Raw genomic sequence first — 14,012 nt, 5'->3', positions numbered from 1 at the left:
ACGCCCAGGTGGGTGGCCAAGTGGCTTAAGGACCGCACCCAGAGAGTGGTGGTGCATGGTTCCTTCTTGGCCTGGAGGGAGGTGGGCAGTGGGGTCCCGCAGAGTTTGGTCCTCGGACCGATATTATTTAATATCTTCATCAGCGATTTGGAGGAGGGCATGGAGAGCACCCTCTCCAAGTTTGCTGATGATACCAAGTTATGGGGCAAAGTTAGTACACTGGAGGGCAGGGAGCAGATTCAGACCGACCTGGACAGGTTGGATCAATGGGCAGAGAGAAATAGGATGCAGTGTAATAAAGATAAATGTAAGGTACTCCACCTGGGAAGGAGGAACCCCCAGCACACCTATAGGTTGGGGAGTATCCTTCTCAGCAGCTCGGAGGCAGAGAGGGATCTTGGAGTCATAATTGACTCCAAGATGAACATGAGCCGGCAGTGTAACGAGGCCATCAACAAGGCCAATCGCACCTTGTCATGCATTAGCAGGTGCATGGCTAATAGATCAAAGGAGGTGATGCTCCCCCTCTATGCGGCACTGGTCAGGTCGCAGTTGGAGTACTGTGTCCAGTTTTGGGCGCTACACTTCCAGAGGAGGGCCACTCACATGATTAGTGGCCTTCGTGATAGACCCTACGGGGGGAGGTTGAGAGAGCTGAATCTCTTTAGCCTTCACAAGAGACGGCTGAGGGGAGATCTTGTGGCCGCCTATAAATTTATTAGGGGAGGTCAATGAGGAATAGGGGACGCACTGTTTACTAAGGCGCCCCAGGGGGTGACTAGGAATAATGGGTGTAAACTAGTTGAGAGTGGATTTCGGTTAGATATTAGGAAGAAATTTTTCACAGTAAGGGTGGCCAGGATCTGGAATGGGCTTCCAAGAGAGGTGGTGCTATCACCTAGCTTGGAGGTCTTCAAGAGGAGGCTAGTCACTTGGCTGGGGTCATCTGACCTCGGTCCTCTTTCTTGCCAGGGGCAGGGGGTTGGACACGATGATCCATTGTGGTCCCTTCTGACTCTGCAATCTATGAATCTATGAAACCCAGCTTTTTTAGTGATGCTTTAATGCGTGTTAAAGTAGGATAATGTACTTTAAAGCACACATGGAGACATGCTCCGTGTCTGCTGAAAGATGTCAGGCTGACCACCTGGAGAACTTAAGGAAAAAAACATGGGCCCCATGCAAAGCCACCCATTTGGCCTTCTGATATGGATGGCTCATTTTGAGGATGTTTCAGCCTTGTTCACAGCAGAAGCTAAGACACATCCTTGGTAACACTGTCCCTCTTCTGACTCCATCCTCACTTTAATTGCCCTTTACCGGAAAGACTGCTGTTACTACTGCTTAAGTAGGGATAGGTCTGTTTCTGAAACAGCAGGAGTGTCTATATGGTCACCAATGAGCCTTTGCTACTGCACATTAAGTTTAGTACCTCTACTGTGGAGTACTAGATAAAGGCGCAGTAGCTGCGCTAATGCTGAGTAGTGAAGGTGAACTTTTTTTTGTGATGCTTAATGTGCAGTAGACTAATTCTACTGCACATTAGTGAATTAGCATGGTTTTTGCCATCTCATGCTAAGGTGCAGTACAGCAGTCCACTGAATATTAAGGTATCTCATGTAGATGTGCCCACTGCTCCTAAGTTTAGATGCTGAAAAGGCTTGGAATGTGGATTAAAGGGAGAGTTGGGGCTGGGGGTTAAGTATATTGGGTGGGTGTGAGGTAGAAACTGATATCAAAGGTGGAGTCAGTGACTAGCACAACTCTTGGGACAGATCCTCAGTAGATTTGTTTGCAGAAGCTTAGAGCAGGAGAAGTTCTGGTTTTGTGTCTTGATCCCTGGTCTGCCTAGTGGGTTTCACTAATCCTTGTCTAATTGGTACCTAGTGGGCACGTCTACATGCGCATTTACGCCAGTTTAAATTTACTGCACAGTAAGTTACTGCACAGTAAGCAGGCATTTAAGTGCATTAACACTGTGTGTAGCATTAACTGTGCAGTAACTAATTGGGCATAAATTTGATACCTGCATGATGCAGGTATCAAATTTACACTCAAGTTGGCTTAAGTCACCATATTTACTGCACAGTACAGGTATGCACGTGTAGATGCAGGCCTGTGCTGCGCAGTAATTTTGGTTACTGCACAGTAAATAAGCATGTGTAGATGTGCCTAGTAAGATACTTTTCAGTCCCTCCCACTGTGGATATAGTACTATCGAGAAAGAGAGAAGGGTAACTTAAACAGAAGTGTAGCTCAAAAAGAGGGGATGCTTCTGGGAGATGGGGGACAAAAGAGATGGAAAACATGGGGAAGCAGTTGAGACGATTTATTGAGGGCGGAAAAGCAGAGATGGACAAAGGGTAGAGAAGGAGTCAGGGCAATGGGGTGGTGTAGACCCCAAAAGTTATAATTTAGAGAGACTCTGTAATTCAGAAGAGATGGGAATTGGGAGAGGTCTCTCAGTCAGAGAGTACCAGTTAGTTAGAGAAACAAAGGGTCTGCAGATGTATCTAGCAGTCCACAAAAAAGGTGTTTAGGTCTTCTCACTCATGCCCGACTGTCTTCACTGAAACTCCTGTTCATTACAGACCTCATAAGAAATGAAACATCATAGTTTATTAGGGGAAAGGAAAAGGAGCAGAAGAGGCATGAAGTCAGGAAGGGAAGGAAAAGGAGCAGAAGAGGCATGAAGTCAGGAAGGGAAGAAGGCTAAACAAAGGCGAGAGACACAGGGCTACTTACACTTTCTAGAATTTATTGAGTGGAAAGTTGATTGACAATGTATCACAATTAACTATAGCATGAATTTTAGCTTCTCTTGAAATTGCGGAAGTGCTATTTTTCACTGAACCTCCAGGCTGTCCTTGGATTTTTAGGGGTTGGATACATTCTTCCAGCCCCAAAAATCAGAGTCGTGACTTATGCACAGCATTGATCAGAAACACTGACAGCATTATAGTAACAAAAACTGCTTGCTGCTTGAGCTAAGACATGGGATCAGCTAGACCAGTCAGACTGGGTCTGATGTGCCACAGAAGCTAACCAATATTTATTTTCATTACAAAGCAATAACTATGTAAAAAAGGAGAGATCTCAGGAATCCCAAATCTGGTGTGAACTCTGCCTCTGGACTCTGAAGAGGCAGGTGAATTTCCACCTCACCTCCTTCCTTCTCTCAGATCCTCTTCACATCAGGAATGGGAAACAAATGTCTGGAGCTTTTCCAAAATATGAAAGCAGCACTAGTTGGCTGAAGATCGTGGTGTCTTTCACCACTTGCTTTAAAACAAAAGGCGGCGGCACAAGTGAGGGGCAGGTCACTGTTCACAACAGTGCCTGTTTGGGGGAACTCAGGCTAGCTTTCAGTGGTTTGCAAAGAGCAGAACTGTTGGGGGTGCCAATACAACCCTTGCTCTGGGAGCTTTGTGGTTCTCAAAGCATTCCTCCACGCCTCTCAGAGACCTGCAATATCCTGTTTTAATTTTTTCTTCCTCTTGTAGGTAAAGCAAAGGAAACAGGAGATTGTTACACTTAAATTTAGGACTGACACAGGCAGAAGTTACATCCTTATGATGTGTGGATGATCCTGCAAAACTTGTTACAGCTGGTATGTACGGAGATATGAAGGCTGTCACTGATTTTTTTTTCTTGGATAAGAGGGTTTTTGGGTTTTTTTTTTTGCATACAACACATTTCCCCCCCTCAAACCAACTACTGGAACTTGTAGTGAACTTTACATGCAAGAAATATGGTAAGAACAGTTTCTGTGAGTTACAGGCAAAAGTCAAAGTAAAAATCTGCACTCAACTCATAGGGAGCAGAATAAGCAGGCTCTGCTCCCTAGTTGCTCTTACTCAGTTACTACAAGAAAAGATATTTTTTCCTTCATTCTGCCTTTCAAAAACAAGTTGCAGATTATATTCCAGGGCATGCTGTATGTGAGAAAATATGGTATTTCCCAAGCTGTTTTCATGCTGGTTGGATAATTCTAGGTCAGTGTTTGAAGATGATAGATTAGCCTGAAGAAGAAAGCTCAAAGCAGCAGTTTGGTATTGCACCACGGACCAGTCACTACAGGCAGTGCCCTCTTTTCCCCAAACCACCGCAGGCTGGTCTTTCTCCACAAGAGGCAGCTGAACTGGGTAGATCAGATGCGAAGGGTTGTGCAGGTTCAGCCAGGACTGCAGCTGTAGTTGGGCTCTGATGCTGTGTCGGTCTTAGGCAAGCACGTTCTAGAGTAGGGAAGAAACATCATAATTGGGTATTTTTGGTCTCATTAATGATCTTGTGAAAATCCATCAACTTACCTCCTTTTATAACTGTCAGTCATCTTACCCTTAATATGCAAGTCCCCAAAAAAGTGGTGAGGAGATGGCCCCACCCCACTTTCGTATTAACAGGTTTTCAGGGACTTGATTCGGCTGAAATGGGATCACACTTACACGCTTAAATCTCCTTATGCACCCACCAAGTGGAAGAAAATCTATCCCAACATCTCCCTTATGCATGTGAATCAACTAATCAGTTCATGGTTGTTTTGCCCCCCTATTCACAAGGAAAGTTACATCAAGTGCAGGTGCAAGCTGGAGGAATGGTCTTAACTATCCCATGGCTGAATGTGACTATTCCTGTCTACACAGATTGCAACACTGGGGTGAACACGACATTGACTGACATGCCTCTGTAAGGCCATGTTCTCATCTGATGCTGTTTTCAGCTGAAGGCAAGATATGAGAGGCAGTCATCTCGCATGCATGCACACATGCACACAACTACTGGCTCATTAAAAATACCCTTCGTCTCCTCTCCCTCTACAGTTCCTTGTGATCCTTTATAGGGAGTTTTGATGAGGTTGGCAGGGTCACTCACCTCTCCCACTATCAGTCCCAAGACACAGAGAACCAGGAAGGCTAACACCAGCCGAACAATGGTAGTAATGCTGAGTCCTTCCGGGAGAGCCGAAGGAAGAGGAGATGAATCAGCCATGGAGAGACAAGGGAGGGAACAGATGTTAGATAGTCACTTCCTCGTCTCGAATTATCCAGCTGCAGCTATCCATCAAGGGCTAGAAAGGATCACTGTCCTGCCCCCTGAACCAGCAATGAGCCTTGGAGGCAGTAATGTAGAGAGCTTGCACAAGTCCCCTTGTGGGGAAAGGAAGAAAAGCAAAGATGAAAATGAAACAGCACTGTATATATCTATAGCTATATTAGTGGTGTTTCATTTTAATCATGGGAAAATGTGGATTTGGGATTATTTTTTTATATCTGAAACTTGGGGATTGTTTTTTTATCAGAGAAAACCAGGATCCCTGCTCATGTTCCACCATTTCCTCTTCTTTGCTTTTCTCCCTCCCCTTTGCCATTGTGCATCCCAGTGAATCCAATTTTCAGCCTTCTGCCTTTTTCTGCTAGTTTTTCGCATCACCTTTTTTTCCCTCTTAATGTTTATCTTGGCTTTGTCACACTCACGGTTACTTAACTATCCACAAACTTTTCTAATAGCCTTTTTGAGGTGTAGTTTTGGTACATCTTGTCTAAGTTCCTTTGTGGTTTCATTTCTGCCCCTTAAAGCTTGGTGTCTCAAAACAAAAGATTTATTTCTGTACACAAAGTGAACACAAAGTAGAAAAACCTTTACAGAATGAGAGGCAGGGCTGGAAGGGACCTGAAAAGGCCACCCAGTCCAGCCATTTGCTCAGACTAGGGTCACCCTATATGAATGATCCCAGCCAAGTGTTTGTGAAACAGGGGCCCTTGCCCTGTTATTGAGAGCAAGGGATTGGGAACAGTGCCTTTAAGAGAAGCTCCTGGGAGGCTGGAAGAGGCAGGCTAGAGATTCCCTGCACCCAAGGCAGAGAAAGCAGTCTCACCTGGGCAGAGCTGGAGGAAGGAGCTCACCGCTGGGAGCTCTGTAAAGAACCGTGGAGAGTTGGAGACGGATCCTGATGGAACCTGAGCAGCAAAGCCAGAGACTGCAGAGGCAACTGTGAGTAGGTCCAGCAGGGCCCAAGTGGGGAGAAGCCTGCGGAGCTGGGTAGGAACCTGGGGGAGCTTAGAAGGCACCCCAGCTGTGACTGATTGCATCTGTGTTTGCCTTTGTTTGCTGTTTAGGCCACCAGGCAAGGGAGTGGTAGAAGGGGAGGGAAGGAGGCCACTAGAGATACCCCACAGAGGGACCTAGACTACTGCTGCATTGGTGGGCTGACAGAAGGTCAGAGAAGGGTGACCAGGCTGCCAGAGCCCTGGGACACCTAGGGCAGAGGGGCAGGAACCCCAAGAGACTGGGCAAAGCAGAGTGCCCGTGACCATGCTTTGTTTCTCGGAAGGCAACATCCCACCTATAGTACTAACATCCAAGGTGTGGCAGACGAGGACAAGGGAGTTTCCCAGGATACCAGCATGCCAGGAATGGGATTAGAGTATCCCAAAGGAGTGCCAGTCCTGCTTCTAGGGATGGATCCCATTCCAGTTTACTTAACCTGCATATAAATGTTTCTATTGATGGGGAATTCCACAGCCTCTCTGGACAATCTGTTCCCTCAACTTGGGTCTCGTGCTTGCACTCCCTTTCCATCAATGTGCTCTGTCTCCCTCAGAACTCTTCTTATCGCCCCCTTACCCCACTGCCCCAGCCCTGCCTCCGCCAGCATTTTCACTGAAGGCTTCCTTTCCTTTCAGCATCAATACCCGCTCCTTTACTTCAGCTTATGTAGTACATAACCCTATGGAAGGCAGCCTAGCATCAAACACTAAGAATTTATTGGTAAAGTGGTTGCTACTTTTCTCCGAATTTTACAGTGCCCCCTCACTGATATTTAAGTGCTTGGAAAAGAGAAGGGTTCATCTCTTAGCTGCTGATGGAGGATTTTTTTGTTTTGTTTTTTTGTTTTTGGTAAAGTTTGAGTCACACCATTGCAGGGAGTTTTATAGATTCCCCAAACACTCCTGTTTTGTTTGTCAGCCAGGAAGAAACTACTTCCTAACTTGCACTTGTATGGGACTGTATGCTATATTTCTGTAGGTCGTGTTTGTTTTACTCTAAGCATCTTGACACCCAAGTCAGCAATGTACTGAGGGGGAACTGCAAGAAGGGCAGCAAAAGTGATGCAGCTCCTCAGAGGGGTGAGGGCAAGGGAGCAGACCAGGTCTAGAGATAGTTTCATAGTGCTTAGGGTCAGAAGGGACCTAAACAGATCATCAGGTCCGGCCCCCTGCTCCGGACAGGAATGAGTGCAGGGTCATAACACCCCAGCCAAATATCTGTCCAGCCTCCTCTTGAAGACCCCCAAGGTAGGAGACAGCACCACCTCCCTTGGGAGTCCATTCCAGAGCCTGGCAGCCCTAACTGTAAAGTAATGTCTCCTGATGTCCAGCCTGAACCTTCTCTCTAACAATTTGTAGCTATTATTCCTAGTAACCTCGGGTGGTGCCCGAGGGAACAGAGCCTCAACCAGTTCCTGCTGGTCCACCCTGGTGAGTTTGTAAACGGCCACCAGATCCCCTCTCAGCCTTCTTTTGTGGAGGCTGAGAGGGGATCTGGTGGGGATGACAGAGAATCAGAGGGGATCTGGTGGGAATGACAGTGAATTATGCAGAGTGCACAGTTTACTGGGTGCTATGGGGTGATGGCGCCAGGCTTACCTCTGTGGTGCTCTGTGCAGGCTGCTTGCACCACGATAGGGTAGAGCAGTGCCCAAGTGCTGCTCCAGTACACACCAGCCCCAGCAGACATAGGGCTGTCAGCCTTCTTGGCTCTTTTTGTTCTCTGCCTACTGCTTAGAGACCTGACATCTATTCCTCAACCCACTCTGCTCCATTCTTATGAACAGAGAGACTCAGTCCTTCCTCCTTCCCCTCTGTTATGGCCCATCATGACCTCTGTTACCTTCTCTCCTGGATGGGTTTGTCTCCTTTGGGTAATCTCCCATCACCACAGTTTTGGCTTCCCCTCCATCATCTTCTGTCACCAGGGGGCTCGTCTCCCCTTGGCAACCTTTTGTCACCATAGGGCTGACTTCCTTTCTGCTACCCTCTATCCTTGTGTTATCTCTTATTAAACTTGGGCTTACTTTCCTCATGACTGGATTCACTTCAAGTGTGATACCTTTCCCCACTGCTGGGATCGCATCCTGTCTGCTTTCTTCCACAATCAGGGTCACCCGTGCAGCGCCTAACACATCCAGACCTTGCACCGTTATCTGGTACATCCCAGCATCCTCTGGTTGCACGTTCTTCAGCACCAAGGAAGCTTCCTGGGAGATGTTTGCCCGCTGCTGATAAACCTCATGCAGCTCTGTGCTATGATGGCAGGTGCGTTCCTGTGTCCCAGGGGCCCCTCTGCAGTTGTCCACCATGTAAACCAAGATGGGATGATTCTTTGTGAGGAAAACCCACTTGACATGGTAGTACTCCCAGGCTGGGTTCTCAAAGTGGATGGAGACAAGGAGAAGAGCAGTATCATGGACAAAGACCTGGACTGGGTTCTGCTGTGGAAGGATGGAGAAGGCAGCAGAGGCAGCTGTGTTGGAGAAGGACAGGGGGTGAAATCACTTATGGGAATCAACTCAAATCAATAGGGTTCCAGCAAAGAAATTTCTCTACCCCCTCAATGGGAGAGCCTCAATTTTAATAAGAGTATTTCCCATCTGTGTTACTCCAAGCTACTCTGCTCCTCCAGGCAGCACAAGGTTTGGGATCCACATGGGACAGGCCAGTAGGAAACAGGCTGTTAATTGGGGATTTTAATTTTTTCCCAGTGGCCTCCATTCATCACCCCTGATCGCTAAGTCAGCTTGCTGCCCTGACCAGATGGTCAATTCCCATATCTGTTTTAGCTGGTCCCTGGGCTGAGAGAGCCCCTAAAGCCACAGGAATCCTTTGTGGCAGCACTGAATAAATGTGCTAGCTGGGGTACTGGAAGCAACAAGAGTTTGTTTTTTAGGCTAGATCAGCCTGCATTTGGCTGTGTGCTACCACAGTGGGACCGATTCCTTTACCCCAGTGGCTCTAACACAGCATGAATCAATGCTCTGATTAGGAGACATCAAACTTTCTCCCCTTTTGTAACTCAGGCCTGTGAAAACAGGAATGATTAAGGATTAAATTGCTACTCACCTACCAAGGTCCAAAAAAGCACCACTTTGATCATGGCCATAGGAGGCCCAGTTCTTGCCCCACACCACAGGCACCCCTCAGTTGAACCAAAAACTCAGCTTCTCGTTGTCCTTCAGGGAGGTAAAGGTATCCACCAGGTATGCCTTCATGTATGCCTCTTCCAGGGAAATGAAAGTCCTCTTCCAGATTTCTTCTTTGGGTGTGCGAGATGACCAGTGTAGAGTGATAATCTGAGGAGGTCTCAGCCGCTGAGGATGTGGCATCACAACTGGAGAGCTCTACCCCAACCACAGGAAATGCTATGACTCTATTTAGCCAGTCAGCGGCACAGCAGATGTATCCAGCAGCACCTGCTTCAAAGAAAAGTGGCCTTCAAACAGGCAGAAAATGAACAGTGACAAATGGCAGTTCTGAGTAATGCACGGGTGCGTCAAACAGGAGTGGACAATGGGGGCAGGGGGAAGGGTGCACTGAAGACAGAAGCAGGAAAGAGGTAGGGCGGGTGGAAATAAGCAGCCTGGGAGATGTTGGTAGAGCATGTGAGGTGTGAGCAGAGGTGCTATGCAGATTGTAAGAGTCCCGGCTGCAACTCTGTTACTAAGAGGGGTAACAGCTGAAGATGATAAACACAGTTGGGGGAGAGACATACCTCACACCCTGGAGCCAATGAGGCTCAGGATGGAGGGATAAGAAGGGGAGAAGACCCGCCAGAAGCTGCCTTCGGGCACCAAGAGATTGCAAAATGCCGGCGAGGAGCACCGTGACAAGGGATCCCGAGGAGAACCCAGAGGCGGGGGGGCTCACTCTCCCAAATGGGGACGGGAAGCCGGGACTGAGCCTTCCCTCCTCGTTAAGTACCTGAAATTCTCAGCAACCGTGGTGAGTCCTGGAGAGTGGAGCAGTGGTGCAGAGAAAAGCCGTGGCTCCTGGTTAAGCTGCAGTGGGATTACCCAGGAGGGAAACAGGGGCAGGGGGACACCCAACCCAGCCCTGAAGAGACAGAGCCCCAGCACCCTCACCTGGAGGAGAGAGGGTGGGGGGGACAGAAGATTGAGACTGCGCCGGCGTGGGGCTCCTGGCTCAGAGTACGACAGGAGACTCCCGGTCCCGACAGCAAGTAGCTGCTAATGAGGCAATTAGCGGTGGATGACTGGGACGCCACGAGATCCTTACTGCCTGAGTAAATTGATGGGGATCGGCCCGAATACACAGGGGGTTTCCACGGAGGGTCTGCCGGGCTGCCTCCTCCTCTGGGTGTACCTGGGAAGAATAGTACAAAGACCTAGAATAATAAAGTGCCACTAACCTACATCGATATAGTGTGGTCCTTCCCGCGGGTACCTGCGCAGTCAACATCCCTTCCTCCCCATTGTTTTTTTTAAGATCAAAAGTCGTGGCAGGCGAGAATCCCGGGGATAGGGGGTACTCGACATAGACACGCTGACACAGACAATAGAGAGCTGTGCCTTCTGGAGAAAGCCTGCTCCTGTAAAGCAAGAACATGGCAGCTCACTACCCCATCCATTGGGCCCTGCTCACCTTCTCACCTCACCTGATGCAGATGCTCTTTAGTTTCCTCCAGAACAACTGAGTTTACAGCTCTCACTCTTCACCCACTGCAGCTCTCCTGTGTCCTCAGGATCTCCCCCTTCCCAACAGCTTAGAAATTCAGATGCCTGTTGGGTGGTAGTGGAGGTTCATTAGAGAGCTTGAAACAGAACCTGCATTGAGTCTCATGGTCCAGGCTTGGGGGAGGGAGACACCACTGGGCCCATCAGTGCTGTGGGATCAGAGCCCATCAATGCTGCTGGTCACATAAATGCCTCTTGCAGTACAGCCATCTGAGGCTGTCACTGTGTTTCATGCTCGGTCCTTGCAACAGCCCACATGCGATCAGTGGGGGGTTTTTCCCCTTGTATTGTCGTATGTTGCTGCAGGGTATTATGGTGGCTTTTTCAGAGATATAGTCTATTTCTCAGCTGCAGTGTCCTCGTTGGGTAAGGCAGTTTCCAATTTAGCAAGATGGGTGTCGCGAGTATTATCCTCAGAGCAGATGTGGTTGGATCTGAGGGGCCGACTGTTGATCACTGCTTTTTTGGTGTGTTTGGATGATTTCTGGTTTTGTGGCCGCAAGCGTGGTGATCCATGGGTTTCTGTATACAGGCAGTCCTTGACTTACAATGGATCGAGTTACAATGTTTTGCACTTACAAGGTTTGTAAATTGACACCCTGTTTCAACTTTCTGATATCAGTTTCGACTTTACAACATTTGATCTGACATGACACGGTGCCAGCAAACGAGTTCACTGTGTTGCCCGTCTCCCTGGAGAACATCTGTTCAAACTTCCTTGGACACTTTAAGAAAGCAGACAAGACTCCTGAGAAGACTCCAGCCAAGAGCCCTTCAAAAAGTCCAGCAAAGTCACCTCAAAGAAGTTCTTCCAAATCAATATGATTGCTATTTATGATATAAATACATTAACGTAGCTATGTTAGTCATCTATAATTGATTGAGTACAAAATTCTGGGTTATTTTTGGTGAAAATAGGGTATCGGGCTTTGGTTCAGGAACCAATTCCCCATTTATAACATTGTTTTGTATAGGAAAATTGGTTCTGAGTTACGTTTCGATTTAAGACACGGTTTTCAGGAACCAGTTGTGTCGTAAGTCCGAGGACTGCCTGTATAATGGTTTGTAGGGTGCTCTCCTTGATCTTGATTATGGCGTCTGCAAGGTTGATGTCAGACTTGGTGCGTGTTATTTGAGGTAGTAACCGTTTCTCACAGTCGGTGCAATTCTGTGCTCCAGGTCCTCTTCAGTTTGTGTCACTCTCTGGGAAAGAGCCTGTAAAGGCCCATCTTGGATACCTTACACATTAGTTAATGCCATCAACTTTCAGCATTAATTTGACTTCCAGCTATGCACAGGCTAATTCATTTATCATTAAAAACACCATAGCACAGGGGTCAGCAACCTACAGCACATCTAGCTCACAGAGAGATTGTATCTGGTCTGTGGTACCGTTCAGTAGCGTTTTGCAGGAGAGATAAGTGCTAGCATGCAGCAGCGAAGGAAGTGGAAGCAGCTGAATTACCACCGGAAGAGCCTGCCTTTGAACTTAGTTGCATTCCTTTGGCCCCCTGTTGCCATGTAATTTTTCTCTGCTAAATCTTTAGATTGCACGTAAATAGTATTTTCTTCTGACAAAGATTTTCCCAAGCCTGAACAGTTTTATTCCTCTTGCTGTCTCAGAAAAGCTTAATTATTTTGTGATAGCACAGTATGGACAAAATCAAGTGCACTTAGTTCTGATTGCTCAATTAGGACCTCTCCACAATATGGGAGATCAGCTGTTAATATTACTAGAATAAGGGTATTATAATAATCATATACTATTGATATATTGTTAATATCTTTATTTTGGCATTATTTTAGGGAATAACTCTGACCCTGCTCTTCTGGCTCCAAAAGCACCTTTGCAGCAATATTTGCATGGGAATTGCTGTAGACTCAGCTTTGAACTTGCAGGGGCACCCCCTGCCCCCATCCCCTCCCGTCCTCCCGGGGTGCGCGCAGTGGGAACCACCCCCCACCCCCATAAGTTGCAGCTTTGTCCTGTGCCCGCCCTCCCCTGGCTGGGCAGTGCCTGCCCCTGCATCTGCCCCCTCCCTCACCACAGGGGGCATTAATTAAAGGGGCCCCCCATGCCCCTTCCCTTCCCCCTCCCCTTCCACCACAACGGATTTACCAGCTGGAGGCAGCTCTCCAAGCTGCTGGCTCTGCTTCTTACTACCTGCATGTTGTGCTGCAGCTGCACGCAGCACGGCATTTATTTTCCAAATTATCGGCCCCATTAGGCTGATTTCTGATACAGCAATTTTTTTTATATTGGTACCGATACGATATTGGACTAATGTATCAGTGCACCTCTAGATATCACTCTTTAGTCACAATTCTCTCTCTAAAGCAGAAGTTGCCAAAGTTTCACTTAGCTATTGTGCATGTGTAAAGGCCTGTGTACACAGGCTGAGTTTGTTTATCATTTAAACAAGTTGTATACAGTAGTGTCTGACCTGCCCATGGCAATTTTGGATTTCAGCTAATCATCCCTGTGCCTATAGGGCCCCTCCTCAATACATATACTCTAATGTGACTAATAGAGGAGGAAGGCCCAACAATCTAGTCACTGGGGGAATGAAGTGCTGCATCTTACCTCAAGTAGTTATTGGATAAAATGCATAAGCCGCGTCCAGAGCAGGAAGCAGAACTTAAGACTTTTGGTCTTCTGTGGACAGACCATCCCACTGGCCTAAAGAAAGGCTACTTCTTGTTTGCTCTGCATGAAGCTCCAGTACAGATGTGCCCAGCAAAATTTTAGACATAATAGTGTACAGTGTTGTCACAACTAAGACTGATCCATCTAGAAAAGTTACATCCAAGAATGAGAACACAAAACATTTGGAGTGCTCCAGAGAGGAAGTGGACAGACAGATATGCCTTTTGAAGCGCTCCAGAAATAACCCTTGATCCAACAGCAACTTTTTGAAGTACTTTATTCTGAAGCGCATCCAGTTATATCGGAATCTGTACAACATGAACGTCCAGCTTTTAAGTGACTGGAAACTATAAGGGGGCCACAGGACTGCAGATTGCTTCAGACTGCATGGATGCCCTGCCAACTGCACGGTGTGGACACTTCCCTGCATCCCCCAATCACTACACTGTGTGCAAGCGCACACCCCTTGACCCCCAACAGGCTCACCCTCAGCTCCCACACTATACTGTACTGCCCCTCACCTGGAGCTGGGACAGGAACCAGAAGCTAGAGGAGAATGGGGAAGATTGGAGACTCCAGCCACTGCAGCAGGGGCCAAGCTCAACGTGAGCAAAA

Source organism: Alligator mississippiensis, chromosome 11 (genome assembly GCF_030867095.1).
Source record: "Alligator mississippiensis isolate rAllMis1 chromosome 11, rAllMis1, whole genome shotgun sequence".
Lineage (NCBI taxonomy): Eukaryota > Metazoa > Chordata > Crocodylia > Alligatoridae > Alligator > Alligator mississippiensis.
The sequence above is the reverse complement of the archived record's forward strand: the minus strand, read 5'-3'. Positions refer to the sequence as shown.